This window comes from Peromyscus californicus, unplaced genomic scaffold (assembly GCF_007827085.1).
Source record: "Peromyscus californicus insignis strain IS unplaced genomic scaffold, ASM782708v3 Scaffold_4__1_contigs__length_199733344, whole genome shotgun sequence".
NCBI classification, from domain to species: Eukaryota; Metazoa; Chordata; class Mammalia; order Rodentia; family Cricetidae; genus Peromyscus; species Peromyscus californicus.
In genome coordinates, this window is record NW_026294562.1 from 86,719,599 (window position 1) to 86,731,958 (window position 12,360).

The 12,360-nt window shown below is 45.6% G+C and overlaps 1 long non-coding RNA gene across 1 annotated transcript; it reads right to left on the minus strand.

The window, feature by feature from the left end:
• Window positions 1-701: 701 nt before the first annotated feature.
• Window positions 702-11,813, minus strand: LOC128095083 (uncharacterized). The gene is made up of 3 exons (XR_008213145.1): window positions 11,730-11,813; window positions 2,833-2,967; window positions 702-2,216 (listed from the first exon to the last, which is right to left on the minus strand). It is a non-coding gene; the product is annotated as an uncharacterized LOC128095083 (long non-coding RNA).
• Between the last annotated feature and the right edge of the window lie 547 nt (window positions 11,814-12,360).

A 12,360-nucleotide genomic window follows, 5' to 3' on the forward strand; every position in this document is an offset into this window, starting at 1 on the left:
TGCCCATCAGTGAGACAGAAAGGACAGCAGGGCAGCTAGGAGGAGGGAGCAAAGTTTGTACACCTTGGAAGAAAAAGAAACTATGCAGATGAGGAGTTTCTAAAAGAACAGGATGGAAAGGGCCTTACTCCATACTGCAGCCAGGATCCTGGCCTTCCTTCAACAAGCCTGTGTAATGCCAAGAGGCTCTGCATGGCCAAAATACAGAGTGAAGTGCCAGCCCAGGCACATACTCCTGTATGCATGCATTCTTGTGAAAGCTCCTTAATCACTATGTCTTAGTTTCCTCCCTTATATATTAAGGCTGATAATATCAACTTCCTAGCATTGCTGGGAGACTTAGATAAGACCGTACCATAGTTTGGATCTGAAATGTCCCCCTAAGGCTCACACAGTGAAGACTTTGTCCCCAGTGCAGCAATGCTCAGAAATAGGACTTTTGAAATGTGATGGGATTATGACAGCTCTGACGGATCAGTCATTGATGGGTTATTAGGGGGCAGTAAAATCTTAGGAGGAAGGGCCTGGAGGTCTCCTTAGGTAATCAATCCCTGGGGGATGTATCATGTCCCCAGCCTCTTCCTCGACCCTCACTTGTCTTCCTGGCCACAACAAAGCAAGCAGCTCTGCTCTACCACACACCACCCTCCCATGATGCTCCCCTCCCCACAGTCCCAGAAACAGCAGAGCCAAGTACCATGGGCTGAAATCTCTGAAACCCTGAGCCGAAATAGGCCTTTCCTCTTTTTCAGTGTTTTCCTCTCGTGTTTTGTCATGGCAATTGAAAGCTGGCAGACACAGAAAATAGGCAAAATCCCACTAATGGTGTTACACATCACTTACCACTCTTGCTGTAACAATAACATTTAAACAGAACTTTTCTACTAGGGTACCATAAATGTTGTCTTCTTTATTCCCCAACAATCCAGTGTGCAGGTCATCAATTCATTCCCATTTACAGATTAGGAAACTGAGTCAAAAAGGTTCCATGACATTAATGAATTTTAGTACTTGAAGGGGTAATGCTGAGGGGGGACCCTGAGCAGATCTGACTCCAGAGCCCAAGCTCTGAACCCTTCTCCCATCTTTCCTAAGTATAAGAAAAAGAGAGTGCCCACCGTGTTTACAAAGAAGCCTTAGCTCCATCATGTCAATCATTTATTTATGCTTTTTCTCTCCCTTTGGGTGGTTTGAAGCATTGTGTCTCTGGCTGACCTGAAATTCCCTATGTAGTCCAGAATAGCCTTGAGTTCCTGGCAATCCTCCTGCATCAGCCTTCCCAGTGCTGAGATTGCAGACATGAGCCATGTACCAAGCTACACAACATTTTAAGAACATAGAGCTCTAGTGGTGTTTTTACAGCTCTTCCTTTAAAACCTAATACATGAGAATAATGATGCTATGTGGCTATGGGTTTCAGTGTGGGTCCCAGGCCAGCAGCAGCAGAAGCAGCAGCAGTAGCAGCAGCAGAAGCCCTGACAGCTCCATGGAACTAAAATACCTGAGGCAAGCTACCTGTGAAGAAAACGAAGTTGAATGCTGAAAGTCCAAAGGGCAAGACACAAACTCAGAGAGACCAACTCTCAGCTGTATCCCTTCCCAGCAGACAGAAAGAGTGGGTATCTGCATAGGTGCAAGCAACTGATGATACCTCCCAAGGGAGGGAGGATGGGAGGAGTCCTGCTTGCTCCTTCTACAGGAACTGTCTCACACAGGAACTCAGGGAGTCTCCCAAAAATGTCCTCATTCTCCAATAGCCTATCTTCTGCCCACTGGGGCCTGATTCTTTAAGGCTTACCACCTCCCAATGGAGCCCCCCCTAGGGGGGGTGGCCTTAAACATAAACAATTAGCTCATACCCAAAATATAGCCATACCCAAAATAAAGCCACAGCCAAAATATGGTCTGTGTTGTAATGCACCTATGGGGTACAAGCCGAAATCTCACAATGACTAGAAACTTGAGTAAAATCAAGTAATTTGTGTTTTCAGATCTTCCAGCTATTGTTGACAGATGGCACAGCTTGAGCACTATTGCCTCAGTGGAGAGCATCTTCACTCTGCATTAGTCACGAAACATGGAGGAAACATTTATGAAGATGCTGGTTCAGTTGGGAGGTGGCACCCCTCCCCGCTTCTCCGGGATACAAACAGCAGCAGGCTCTCCCAGGTGAAAAGTCAGCTTTGACCAGTACACTCATGCCCTGGGGCTGCTCCCTGCAACACAAAAAGAGGACCTGTAAGGGACCAGTCTGCTAACCCGGAAAATCACAAGGAGGGAGACTGACCATTCTCCATGACTTTCCATCAACCTCAGCTGTGTTGGACATTTGGGATTTGGAAACCTTAGCAGATCTGGGGGTGTTGGTCTCCCCTTTTCCTCACAAACACTGCAACTGTAGAGTATGTGCCATGATGTCAGCCCTGGTTAAAAGCACAGTGAAGGGTGTGCACTGTGCAAAGACAGAAGCCTCCCACCCATTTCTGCACAGCCCTGGCTTTCATTAGAGAAGCCACCACTTATAAATAAAACAAAAGTCCATTTTCAGGAAATGTAACGGTGTTCACCGAGTGCTTGTTAGATGGCTATTTCATTCTATTTTACATAATTTGGGGAAGTGCATGTGATTAGGCTCTTTTTATAGGCAAGGACATCAGGCTTTGACAGGCTGAGCCGATATGCCAAGCTGCAGCCGGTAAGTTCAAAGCCAAGGTTTAAAAATAATTTCTGACCCACTCCAAAGTAATACTTCCCAACCTCAACTACAAGTAAGAGTCAGATAGAAAGACGCAAGAAAATGCTGCTGTCTGAGCCGAGCCCAAGTAAGTCTACCTTGTCAAATGCGGGGTCTGTGCATCTGTGCCTCTAACATGTTCCCAATGAGGACAGCAAACAGCCAAGGCAGGAGTCATGCTTTCCCTCATTTGTAGACTATATATCTGACATGGAATCAGCAGGTGGACTATTCTGGAAGAGGAAGAGGTTGGGGAGAGGGATGAGGAGGGGGATGGAGTTAAATATGAGCAAAGTACAATAACACACGCATGAAAACGTCAAAAAGAATTCCGTTATTTTGTGTTCTAAACGTTAACAACAAGGAAGCATCTTACACACAACAATTCTCAGCGCTAACAAGCATTTAGAGCAGCGACCAATTGTCTCTCCTTTGCCCCCATCGCTCCCCTCCCCCCACTCCTCCCCTTCTCTGTGTCTCTCTTCTCCCTCCCGCTCTTCTTTCCTTTTTTTCCCTCTCTCCTCTCTCTTCTCTCTCTCTTCCCCATCCCCATCCCTTCTCTCTGCCCTCCCTCATCTCTCCTTCCCCTTCTCTTCCTCTATGTCTCCATTCTTTCCTCTCTCTCTCCCTCTATTCTCAATGCCTTCTCTCTCTCTCTCAACACCCCTTCTCCCCTCCCCTCACTGTTTCTTTCTCTCTTCTCTCTCCTCCCCCTCTTTCTTCCCTCTCTCTTTCTCTCTCATCATCTCCCTCTTCCCTGCCTGCTTCTCCCAGCCTCCATGAAGCGGGCAGCTTTGATCTACCAGCATGTGCACTTAATGCCTCACTGTGGCCCAGAGACAACAGACCCCAAGTGCCCTACGGGCTGGCACTTCTGAAACCACGAACCAGAGCTCTTCCCCCATTGCGGTTATCTTGGACATTTTGCCATGAAAAAGGAAAGCTGAGTGACACAAGAAGCCGCACTGTTCTGCCCACGTCCCCTTTACCCTGGCTGAACCTGAACCTGCCTGGAGTGGCCTTCCTTGTCACCTCCACCTACCCAGATCTTCCCAAGTCTAGCTTATCTCCTTCACTCAGGGAAGTGTGCTGCCTTTTCCTTCCCCCTAACCTATGAAGCACTCGGTGATCCCAGCTACTAGCCCTCACGTGTACCTGGCTAGGCTACCTCTGAGTTTCATGGTGTACCCACACTGACGGCCTCCACAGCAGACGGCAAACTCTGTGAGGCCAGATCCCTCCACTTATATTCTTAGTACCCTACACACTGTTGGAACCTGGGACAGAGATATAAAATATGTCCTTTTCAACAAATGCCAAATAAATGTCTGGGAGAGGGGATCTGCTGGGCAGTCAGCAGAAGGTCTCCCCTGGGCTCTGGTTCTCCACATCTACTCAGAAACGACAATGTGGTTTTCCAGGTGATCTGCATACAGATGACTATCGAGCACAATGCAGGTGCTGCCTTTTCACCAGCGAGACCAATTAAGAGTTCCACATTTTCAAAGCAGACTGTTTAAGAAATGCCTGTGAGGACAATTAAAAGCACAAAACACGGGTCGATGGAACTGGAAGCTATCAAAGGCTGCTGAAAGAAGCTGAGTGGCCACATGAGAGGCGACAGGGCTCGGGGATCAGAAGCCAAGAGCCACCAGCCTGCTCCCTGCAGAGGCTATGGCAGCCACAACACCCAGGCACGGGGGCGGGGGATATGAATTCTCTCCACAAAAGCTTCTTAGATTGTAAAATAGAAATAGTAATAGCACATGCCTTCGTGGGGTAGTTGTTAAGATTGAACGTATTAATATATGTAAAGTAATTAAAACACTGCCTTGCGCTTAAGCACTCGATGGCTGTTGGTTGCTATGATTATAATGATTATTAATATAGTGTTATGTGTACTCAGAGATAGCAGGAGAATTTTCTACCTTTTTTTTTCAGCATCCTGGTGACTCCAGCACTGCAAAGGAACTTCATGATGTTTGTTGAATGACTGAATTAAATGGCAAACTTATCTGACAACAAATTTTGACCTGCATCAGCCTGCCGACCTGCTGCCCAAGTGCACTGGGCTGCACCTGGCACCCCATAAGCAAAGTCTCAGGGACCCTTATATTCCCACCAAGAATGGACAAGATCAGGGTTCCCCTCCTGGCCCATCACTCGGTCTCTCCTGGCCATATCTACATTCTCCATATTGGATCCTCCTCTGCGTCTTGTGCAGTCACCTTTGAATGCGATGCTTTGGGCCATTCCCTCCATCCTGCTCTTGCCTTCCTGCACTGTTTCTTTCTCCTGCACTTGGCATGTGATGGCTGCTGGTCAGCCTACACTCCTGACTTACCCTGCTTGGCTCCTAGAACCCAGCACCCTCATTCTGATGCTCTCCAATCTCCCAAGGCACAGGACCCAAAAATGCCCCCATCACAAGCTTTTCCCTGGTTCCAAGTGAGGACTTAGTCTTACAGAGCTGACTTTAAATCCTGATACTCAGTGTCGTCTTAATTGTAACTCTGGATCACTTCCTAGTCTTTTTTACCTCAGTTTCCTGGCCTGAAAAGTGGGTTCACTCTATCTACTCATTGATATAAAGTGTAAATGCCTGGAACATGCTCGGCAGGTGAAAAACCTGGTTCAATGTGGCTTCCTGCTTGGCTTAGTATTTTACAGTATGGCAGAATCACTAGTGCCCCCATAAAAACACTAGATGAGCCATTTGGCCAGGCAGGACCCAGTGATTAAAACCCCCAGCATCGAACCTATTTCTCCAAAAGAGAGCAGACTGTTGTAATAAAGCTGAGTTGTGGGGATACTGAAGAAAGCTGTTTGCAGCAGCCTTAGAGAACAAAATGAAGGGCACATCCTTAGAGACCGGGCACAGGTTATCAAGAGGATTAAAGTCAGGGTTGGCAGCCAGAGAGCCAGGGTGACTCATCAGTGTGAAATAGCATGTCCCCATTGAGCAGCCAGCAATGAAAATAGGAGGTGACATTCTGGGAGAGGATGGGAAATCCAGTGGTCCCCAAGTACTGAACCACAATGGTCTGAAAAGATGGTTACATCAGAGGTTTGGGTTCCTTGACACACAGAGGGAATAATCCCTAGAGTTTCTAATCCAGTAATGCAGGGATTCATTACCAAGTGTGTGCATGCATACATTATATTCCTGTGTACACGTGTGTGCATGAGTACATGTGTGAGAATATGGGTGCTTGTGTGCGTGCATGTGGAAGGCAGGGGTCAATCTCAAGTGTCGTTTCTCAGGAGGTCACCCACAATGTTTTTGGAGATAGGGTCTCTCACTTGCCTGGAGCCTATCCGTTAGGCTAGGCTGGGGGGGGGGGGGGCGGGGGCAGTAAACCCTGTAGCCTCCGGTTTCCATCTTCCCAGCACAAGGAATGTGCACCACCACACCAGGCTTCTATTTTTCACATGGGTTCTTGGGATCAAGCAAAGACCCTCATGCTTCCACAGCAAGCATTTAGTGACTGAGCCATCTCCCGGGCCACCATTACCATTTTGTTTTAAACAATCTCAGGCCATGATGCTGAAGACAGCCAATTTCAGAGGGGCTGAGCTAAAACAGAGGGATGATTTTGTAGCTAGGTTGGGTATAAACAAGCCAGACCAGGCCATGCACCACACAGTGTCTCAGCAACAGATTGCGCATGTTGGTGGACCTGTGAGACCATACTCCTATCTCTGATGACATGGTAGCCACCATAATGTCATTATGTAATCCCCATGCCCGTGTTCATGGTGGTGTCATGTAAACAAACCCACTGCACTCCCAATCACAGAAGCACCAGTGTGGTGATATTGTGTTCCCCAATATATTGTGTACCCTATTTAACTTACCTGGGGTCAAAGAACAGAACAGTCACTAGCGGCCAGAAAATAGTTTCACACACACCTTTAATTCTAGCATTCTGGAGGCAGAGATCTGGATGGATCTCTGAGTTCAAAGCCACACTGGAAACAGCCAGGCATAGTGACACACACCTTTAATCCCAGGAAGTGATGTCAGGAAGCAGAAATGTATACAAGGCGTGAGGACCAGGAACTAGAGCCTCTGTTAAGCTTTTAGGCTTTTGAGCAGCAGTTCAGCTGAGAGCCATTCGGATGAGAACTCAGAGGCTTCCAGTTTGAGGAAATGAGATCAGCTGAGGAACTGGCAAGGTGAGGTTAGCTGTGGCTGGTTCTGTTTCTCTGATCTTTCAGCGCTGACCCCAATACCTGGCTCTGGGTTTGTTTTTATTAATAAGATGCTTTAAGGTCTGTGCTACAACCCAGAGCTAAGAAAATGGCTCCATCTTCAAAGTGCTTGCCTCGCGAGTAGGAGAACCTGAGTTTGCTCCCCAGAGCCCATGTTAAAAATCAGGCATGGTGACATGCAATTGCGATCCCAGTGCTGGCATGGCAGAGAAAGGTGGATCTCTGAGGCTTGCTGGCCAGCCAACCCCATGTTACAGTGGGAAATTCAGTCTCAAAACATACACACCACACACCACACACCACACACCACACACATTTACAAGGAGATAATGGGTCTTTAGCGATAGCTCAGTAGTTAAAAGCATTGACTGTTCTTGCAAAGGACCCAGGTTAAATCCTCAGCACCCACATAACAGTTCGCAACCATCTGTAACTCCAGACACCCTCTTTTGGCCTCTGAGGGCAGTGCACACACATAGTGCATAGACATATGCAGATAAAATACCCATACACATAAAATTATTTTAATGAACAAAAGCAGAGCACACATAACTACATTTAATGTACAGTATCTGATAATGGTAAAACAGCTCTTGCTGTTTAGGTGGCTACTGTGTTTCATTTTTATCATTTGCTGCACTCTTACTACTTACAAAAAGTTCCTGTAAAAAGTTCTGAATTAAACCAACAACTACCTGTTTGTGTCTCAAGTTCACTGCATCTGTCTATATACATCATTTTCTCTGGTGCTTTGTTTGATTTCATGCTGTGTCCTGCTTCTTGGCACTAGGAGGAAGAGACTAGACCACATCATTTAAGTGTGCAGTGGACTATCCCATCTAGGATTATAGAAGTATGTGTCCACGGTGGCAGAATTTCTGCAGTACATTCCTCAGAACATAATTCCATCACTAAGGGACACATGACAGTATCTGGACATGTCCATTTAGAAGAGTAGCAGTTGTCCACATACCCACTGTATTTCTAGTAAGCAAGAAATAAGTCACATTCTTTGTCTAGCTTGTGGTTGACATTAGTCAGAAAGCCCAGCAGTCAATCATTAATTCATTCTTTCACTCAGAAGCAAAGCACCAATAGCCCGGTGTGGTGGCACACGCCTGAGATCCCAGTACTTGGGAAGCAGAGACAGGAAGGGCATCTTCAGCTATGTAGTGAGTTCAAAGCCAGTCTCAGAAAACAACAAACAAAACCCCATCCCCGACTCTGTGACATAATCTGCCCTAATATATATATATATATATATATATATATATATATATATATATATATTTATAGGTTGTAAGTAAATAGAAAACAAGGGCTGAGGAGAGTTACAAAAGCATAAGAACTTGAACTCAGTCCCCAGCATACATGTAAAAAGCCTGACGTGGTGAGATACATTGCAAACCTCAGCACTGAAAGGCAGAGATGGGCAGATCCTGGGAGCTGGGTATCCAGTCAGCCTACCCCAAATAGTGAACTCCCCAGATCCAGTGTGAGAAGCTGTATCCAAAAAATAAGTTGCATAGCAGCAGAGGAAGATACCTCTGGCCTCCACACATGTGTGCATTATTGTGTTCACAAACACACAGAGAAGGATAGCATGCAACAACACACAGGGAAGCGAGAGAGGAGAGAGAGAAAGAGGGAGGGAGGAGGGAAGGGGGCAGACAGACTGACAGAACTAAGTTATGGAAGCAGCATGGTGTGCTGTTGCATATCTGCAATCCCAGCATCAGAAGGCAGGACTGGAGGATGGAAAGTTTGAGACCTGGGCTATCTGTCAAGGTCCTGCCTCACAACACCACATAAAGAAAGCACAGGAAACCATAAGAAGCTAAGGAGGCAGCCACAGTATTGTTTCAGTCCATCCAGAGAGAGCCTTCCTTCTTCTTCCCTTAGCCCTGCTTGCATTCATGCCCTAACACTGTTCCCTGGGAGGTGAGAATTACTTCCTAAAGTTCAGAGGAAAGGTGGCATCTCCTGGGTCACAATCCACAGGCTGGAAAGAGACATTTGCAGGATTCTGATGCTGAGCATTGTCTTCTCTTTAATGCCAATGAGGTAGGAACAGCAGAGGAGTCCAAAAGGCAAGTCACCATAAGAGTGTCAGCTGTAATGTCTAAATTATTTCGCATTTACTGTGAGTGAACAATGATCTTAGTGCAGCATGTATTTAAACCAATAGACCTTTTCATTGGCTCCCAGAAGGAGCAGCAAATAGAACTATACCTTGGAGAGATAACTTCGTGGTAGTACCAGGGGCTTTAAAAGCACTCTGCCATTGGCAGTGTTCTTTCTGAGTCTGTCCTGTGGGACTGTCACAAAGGATTCTTTCACAGGGATGTGGAGCACTGGTTATAACGTCACAAGACACAGAAATGAACCAAGTGTCGGACAGTGGGGGTTCCTTAAATTATCTCTGTCCTTTCTGTATGATGGGAAAATGAGGTAACGTTACTGACTCAGGGACAATTCCAAATGTCACCATTCAGAAATGCAAGGTAGCTTTAAATTCTCTATCACAGACAAGTGTTAACTTTACAAAGAGAACTGACTGTATATCACATGAGCCAGAGTGTGGTGGTGCAGGCCTTTAACCCTATAACTTTAGAAGTAGAGACAAAAGGATGGCGCACTTAAGGCTGGTTTCTGTTAAATGTGAGACCATGTGGCAGGGTTCTGGGGAAGAGAAAGAGGAGGAGGAAAGGAGGGGCTGGGAAGAGGGTGAAAGTAATGGAAGGAGGAAGAGAAGAAGAGGAGAAGTGGAAGAAGAGAAGGGGAGGGAAGATGATAGGGAAGGAGAAGAGAGGAGATTGGAGGTGAGGAGGGAGGAGGGAGGGCAGGAGGAATAGTGAGATTAAGCAAGCATGGGTCCAGGCAAAGGATTTGCTTAGAACCTTTCAGCACATCTAAGAAGGCATGCATGATCAAGAAACAGCAAAGGGCAGGAAAAGTCAAGAGTGTGGTCAGTAAGGTATGCATCCTTGAGTAATTTTCCAAAATTTAAAAGGCAGATGGCTCTGTATTAGACTCACCACACTGCTGCAATAAAAGGGCTTCTGTATTAATTATTCATCTGTCACTGCAATAAAACACCTGACACAAGCAACTGAAGGAAGGGAGGGTTCTTTTGGCTCACAGTCTGCAGTCTGTTATGGTGAGGAAGTCACGGCAGCTGGAACAGGAGGGAGCTGGTCACATGGAATCTGTAGTCAGGAAGCAAAGACAGGTGGATGCTGCTATGGTGGAAAGATAAGCACTTCAGATATGGGTGGGTGGATGGATGGATGGATGGGTGGGTGGATGATAGAGAGAGATAGATGATAGATAGATGGATAGATAGATAGATAGATAGATAGATAGATAGATAGATAGATAGATAGATGATAAAATGAAAAAACTGCCTAGATCCAAAGATGAATAAGCAGCAGTAAAAAGACAGTATTGTAAATGAATTCAAATATCCAGGCCAAATGAATGAAATCTCAGAGTTCAAGTTAGTATCCATGGAGATGACCAATACTATGACACTTGAGAAAAGCTAGTTAGAGGTCACCAGGCTCAGGAGGAGCCACACATTGATATTTGAGAATCCAAGACAGGCATTGATTTCTGAGGGAGTTTTTAGCTGATATTTCTAAATTGTATAATGAAAAATGATGTATATTCACCACAAGCAAGGTAATATGAAATGGCTAAAGCACACTTTATTTCATGTGTTTATCACCTTCTGCAGAGAGACTGTGTAAAACCTTCCCTCAGAGATAGGGATATGGCTCAGTAGTAGGGCAGTTGCTTAGCATGTGTAAGGCCCTGAGTTCCATGCCAGCACCAGAAGGGAGAAGAATCTATGATCTTAGCAATCTTCAAGAACACAAGACATCTTTACTAACATGGTCACCACACTGATCTCTTGGGCTTGTCATCTGAGGAAATCATGGAACAAACTATAATGGATGCATAAAGTCTCCAAGATGGCAAACCAATAAGATTACCAGAAACTCACCAAGAGTAAACACAATGCACTAGGTAAGGTGAGGAGACTGGACCTCGGAGAAAAGATCATCTCAAAGCAGAACAGCTGGCAATTAGAAGACAATTTCTCAGGTGGGACAGGTGGGAAACATGCGCACGAATTAGCAGCCAATTCACTATCCACATCAAATGAATTGCATATGGCAGTCATTATGAAAAGCGTCTATGGATCTGTGCCCTGTATCAGAAGCCAGGCTGACTAGCAATATGAGTGAGTGTTTACTAGCCCCCTTTGGAGGCATCATACTGGTATTAGTTACTTTCCCATCACTGTGACCAAATGCCTAACACACAGCAACTCAATGGAGGAAGTTTATTTTGGCTCATGGGTCAGAGGAATGCTGTCCACCATGGCAGAGAAGGTATAGTAACAGGCATGATCTGAGGGGTCAGCAGAAAACAGAGAAGGGGAATGTCGGTACTCAGCCTTTGTCCATTTTTATTCAGTCTGGGAATCTCACCCATGAGAAGGTCCACCCACATCCAGGGCAATTCTTTCCTCATCAATAAAACCTTCTTGGAAATTCCTTCATAGATACACCCAGAGGTGTGTCTCGTAGGAGACTCTAAATGCAATCAGGTTGACAATGATTAACCATCATAAACCATCCCTTGTCAATTTGATAGCACATTACTTTAAATCACAAACTTCCATCTCTAGTGCCAAAGTGTATGGTCATCTTGTGGGGGAAAATGCATTTAGTTCATCTGTAAGATTCTCTAAAGTCCTAACAGTACTAACCTTGTTCAGAAACAAAGTTCAATGTCTTTCCCGAAGCTCAAGGCAATCTCTTACTGGGAATGTCTGTAAGATTAAAAAAAAGAACTTACATATTTCCAATATACAATGGCATAGAATTAACAGTTCTATTCTGAAATGGAGGAATGTCAGTATAGTAAGGAAATACCATACCAAAATAAGACAGAAACCCATCATGGAAACACCAAATTCTGCATCTCCATATCTAGCATCTGGGGCTGTGATGGGATCATCTGGACTTCAACAGGTTTTCATAACCCCACACCACCCCCAATTCAGTTGCCCGTGCAATTGTGACCTCTCCTTGGGCTAGTTCCACTCAACACCTAAAGCTTTCTTCAGCAAATGTCCTACCATTCTAGCATCTCCAACATCCCAAGGTCTCAGCTATAACTTAGGTTTCACCTTCATAGCTTCACTCAATGGCATCATTGTGAAACTCAGACACAAGCAGACAATGGCTTTCTGAACTTCAGTACAAGCCTCCACTCTCCAGAACTCTTGCATGAGCATGCCCAAAAAGTCAGAGCCACAAGGATAGTGCTATTTTATTCTGATTCCAATTCCAGATGTTGCCTGAACCCCACAGACAGTGGTCTCTGTATGCCTTTGA